Genomic DNA, 5,024 nt, shown 5'->3' on the forward strand with positions numbered 1-5,024 from the left:
ACTCAAACTCAAATAATTATTTATTCAATTAGACTTCTTCTAGAAGCACTTATGAATCGTCATTACATATTTTTTACATTGATTCGGAAAGCAGTATCTATGGAGAAGAACCGGCAACAGACTCCATAGTTGCTCTTTTCATGTCAATATACAATTTAGGTTTACATAATATGTAACTACCTAATATGCAAAAGAACTGTAGTTCTTACGCGACAACTCTCCATGGATTTTTATCTTCCATATATTCCTTAAAGCTGTAATAGGCTCTCTTATCACTATACCACTTGCTTGAGTTTTAAATAGAAAATAAATAAATCAGTCAATGTTTCAACGCCGTAATAAATAGCCTATTTCCGCCTTTAAGGGTGCGTATAAAGCAAAATTACCAATCTTCTATTAGATGATACGTGTAATATTCAAGACCAAATCTAAAAAATAAAATACATATATATCAAACTAGATGATATGTTCAACGATTCTGTTCAATCAAAAACATAAAATATTAAAATTGACTCGATAAAAAAAAATCACCAAGTTAGCTCTAATTTTCACACTTTTATGTTTTCTACTTGACATGGTAATACTTATTATGATTTTTTTTTTCATAAACAATTATATTAAAACATTTGCAAGATATTTGTCAGAGCATTTTGTGTAATTACTTTTAGTTTTTTATCTGCGATAAACAACTTTTATCGTGACAAAACCAAACGTTTATCTCGAGAAAAAAAGAGCGCCAAAAGTGGTTTATCGCACCCTTAAAGCCTCCTATATCCAGACATAAACACACTTTCGTAATCCTGAAAACCTAAATCGTATTTTGATAGAGCCTTCCATCGGGGATATAGCTCAGTGGCAGAGCAATCGACTGCAGATCGATAGGTCCCCGGTTCAAATCCGGGTGTCCCCTATAAATTTATTTTTTTTACCTCAATCTTCTATTATTTTTTAATCGTATTTTGTGTATAATTATGATGCAATTCAACGCTATTATTTTGACTTTTATGGTTATTGCACAAACTTAACACATCACGAAAGACGTTATAAAAATAATAATTAATATGTTACTTGATACTCATAAACAAATAATAATCTATACTAATATTATAAAGAGGAAAAGTTTGTAAGTATGTATGTATGTATGTATGTATGTATGTATGGTTTTCACGCAAAAACTACTGGACCGATTTCAAAAATTCTTTCACCATTAGAAAGCTGCATCTTTACTGAGCAACATAGGCTATATTGCATTTTCAAAAAAGTTAGAGATCCTTACCAAAAATGCAATAATGTAACCCAAGGTGTAAAAAAATCCTCAATAAAACTTCTGTCATCGCGTGCGCTGCGGAATCTATTGAAGATAGAACAAAAAATGTTCTACGGTATTATAGAATGGATCAATATCTACAAGAAAGTCCGCGATACCATATGTCCATCTTCAGTAGTTATGTTACTACAACAACTTTTTTACGTTTTCAAAGTAAATAGAAGTGCCGACAGTAATCAAACCATGTTATCCATACACATAATATATTAATCCTTATCCTATTAAATGATGTTTTATTATAGACTGTTTCAATACCAGCAAAATACTTTTTAAATGAAAAGAATTGGATATTCCATTCAAAAGATATAACGAATTTTTAAAAGTGTCAATCTACAGAAAATAGTAGGTATACTTTTCGAGCAAAAAAGGCCGTAGTGCGGGGGTCACGGTCCACGGAGGAATTCTACTAATATGCGTCTTGACGGAACACAGTGGGGTTTTGGTCGGTAGGAATCCGACATAACCCACGGCCCCTCCCCCGGAGGCCGTGGGTATCTATGAAAGAATTCCCCACTAAAACAAAAAAAAAGGCCGTAGTGCGGGACGGGGTAAAGGTGATTTTCATGTGATTAAAAATTAAACCTATAGTCCAACCTATAGTAGACTTTTCACTGTAACAATATCGCTATCTATGCGGGTGAAACCGCAGGGCATTGCTAGTAATATAATAAACAAAGTGTCTTCGCATTAAATAGAGACATTAAGAAAAGTGTTAATGGACACATTCTTAGACATACTATACCTAGAAAATTAAGTTATATTTATATTACTCACTAGCGTTCCGCCCCGGCTTCGCCCGTGGTACATATTTATGTTTTCTCTACATAAGAACCATCCTGGTACTTCAAGGAATATAATAAAAAAAGAATTATCGAAATCGGTCCACCCGTTCTCGAGTTATGCGCTTCCCAACACATTTTGCGATTCATTTTTATATTATAGATTAGCCGATAGTTAAAGGCTAGATCGTAATTTTCAACAATGACACCTTAGTTAGGTTCATTATTTTAGGTAAAAAAAAAAACTTGATACTTATACCAGAAATAATTTCAATCAAATTTCAAAGGACTATAGTCAACATTATTTGTTCCTGAAAAGCAGAAAAAGGCAATTCAGAGCTTTTTATGAAGCTTTAGCTCACATAAAAAGCTTGTATCTCTGAAAAATTAAAAAAAACACAACACGTCTCAATATTTACGACAAACATTACCAAAACGAAAATAAACACAAAATCAGGTAATCTAAAATACAACATGTTCGATAATTAACCCTCACCCGCATAAAACAAAATAATAATATAATAAACTCGATCACATTAACCCTCCACAGCGATACTTGATTTAGTGTTAATAAACTGTCACTCCCCGGTCCGAGCGACCGCGGCTGAACAATATACTCGATTAACTGTTAACATACAAGAGTAAATTACATGCTCTGTAATTCATAAATTACTTAATTCTCATTAAAAACATTTCATTACGACATTCGAATATCGAATTCAGCTGTTAATGGTTTAAACTCAAATATTTTTGTGTTTAAACTACTTAGAAGCGTTTTTAAATGTTTATGATACAGAAAGAAAGAAATTATTTACCATTGGTTTGGAAAGCAATTTCTAGCGAGTATAATATATACTTATACTAGCTTACCGCACGCGGCTTCGCCCGCTTTGTCTAAAACCTAATAAATTACCTATATACTAAAACCTTCCTCTTGAATCACTCTATCTATTACAAAAAACCGCATCAAAATCCGTTGCGTATAGTTTTAAAGATTTAAGCATACAAAGGGACATAGGGACAGAGAAAGCGACTTTGTTTTTTACTATGTAGTGATTTAAGTCTATTGTAAATTTAATTATTATCAAACATTTAAGAGTCATATAAGCTTACGCCTACGGCCTACGCCTGTCTACGTATAAAGCACAAAGCCTAAGTTTCCTTTTGATAATATTACAAATGGATAAAGTTAGATTACAGTATTATAAGTATTTTCACTTCATTTAACTTTCCTTTTCAGCGTCTATGATTTAAAATGAGATGTTTAATGTTTATCTCTCACAAAATTCTAAAATATATTTTCATTTTTAATATTATTCTACTAAAACAAAGCCGGGCAGTATTAAAAAATCCAGTACAATACCTACTTATTAATATGTACAGTTTGTAAATTTTTCGATACTTCCCTTTGTCTGCTACCTGTGAAGGTAATTAAATATAATACAACCCCATCTGTATTGCCTTAAAAGCCACAAACAACATTTTAATTAACATTCTAATTCGGTATGCAACGTGCATAATATTTAGATATTTTCGACAAAATTATTAAGCCGTCCTCAAACATCGTGGTTAGTTAAATTTTACATTCCCATTAATTGAGATAGGCTAGCGCTGTAAAGAGACTGTGGTTTAGCCGCAGTAATTTTGGCTGCAACAAAAGCGCGTTGTGGTGAACATCTAAAATATAATTTCAACTAAAGTTGTGTGGCCTTTTGGGCCGGGTTACGGATTTTCGGGTTATTGTTGTTAAAATTTTACTGTTATCTATGCCTTTAGCATTATTTTTTGTAATATATGAAAGTATATTTTTAAAATAATATGTAAAAAGACCGTATTTTACTAGAACTACAACGTTGCGTCACAAAATGTAGAGACGTATAGATAAAATGATAAAGTATATAAAACATGCATACGAAAAAATCCCATCTTAAATTACAGAAACATGTTCACTTTAAAAACCTAAATAATATTTTAAGAAATTCCCCTTTGAGAGTCAAATATATCTCAATTCTCAACTATATCAGAAAATTTGGCCTAATGCACAGAGACCCCCTCCTTGGTTCAGTGGTTGACGCGTGAGCGTAGAACCGAGGGGTCCTGGATTCGATTCCCGGTGGAGACGAAGAAAAAAAAATGTCTCGGTCTGGCAGGACACAGAAGGCTGATCACCTACTTGTCCTTAAAGAAAATCGATCAGTGAAACAGTGTATAATGCATCTGCCTCTTACCCCACTAGGGGACATGGGGCTTCACTTTCACAGAAACACTATCAATAGTGTCTATTAAAATATCAGTTGAGCATCTACCTTATCTCACTACAGTTATTGAATATTGAAGCTCATATTAATACAAAACCCTGAACACGTTAAATTATTACGTACCACATACAACTTTACTTCCATAACAATACAAAGTTTCAAACTCTCATTTAAATTTAACCAAGCATTTTGCAATTATGCTTTGTACGGTGCATGCTTCAAATATTTGTGATAAGTCTTTAAAACGAACAATCGTTTGAGCAGATATATTTTGATGTAAACAACTATGAGTGTTAGAGCGCTTTTATTATAAGCTCGTTGAGGAAAATACATCTAATAAAATGTGCATGCTGCATGCATATCATGTCTCAAAAAAATTGACACTAAAAATATAGGTAATTGATATTCTTTCTAGGCCGAGTTCAAAAAAATTGACTGTGTAGAGAGGCACAAACTTCTATCCATATACTAAAAGGACTGGTCCACACACGCTCTTGCTTAAATTAATATTCTAATCAAAATTCAATTAAATTGAGAATAATTGTACATTGCTATAATTGAACAATGAAGAATACGATACCATTGTTTTAAGAATAATAGAGAAACTATTATCATAGTTAAATCTTAGAATTTTCTTCAAAGTGTCCAGAGGCAAGTCAG

The 5,024-nt window shown here is 32.4% G+C and overlaps 1 non-coding gene across 1 annotated transcript; it reads left to right on the top strand.

Moving 5' to 3' along the window:
* The first annotated feature begins 838 nt into the window (after positions 1-838).
* Positions 839-910, top strand: TRNAC-GCA (transfer RNA cysteine (anticodon GCA)). The gene has a single exon. It is a non-coding gene; the product is annotated as a tRNA-Cys (tRNA).
* Positions 911-5,024: the final 4,114 nt, after the last annotated feature.

The sequence above is a fragment of the Colias philodice genome, chromosome 16 (genome assembly GCF_061535455.1).
Source record: "Colias philodice isolate Cphi_HAF_F1 chromosome 16, ilColPhil1 Martin Lab GWU primary, whole genome shotgun sequence".
NCBI lineage: Eukaryota > Metazoa > Arthropoda > Insecta > Lepidoptera > Pieridae > Colias > Colias philodice.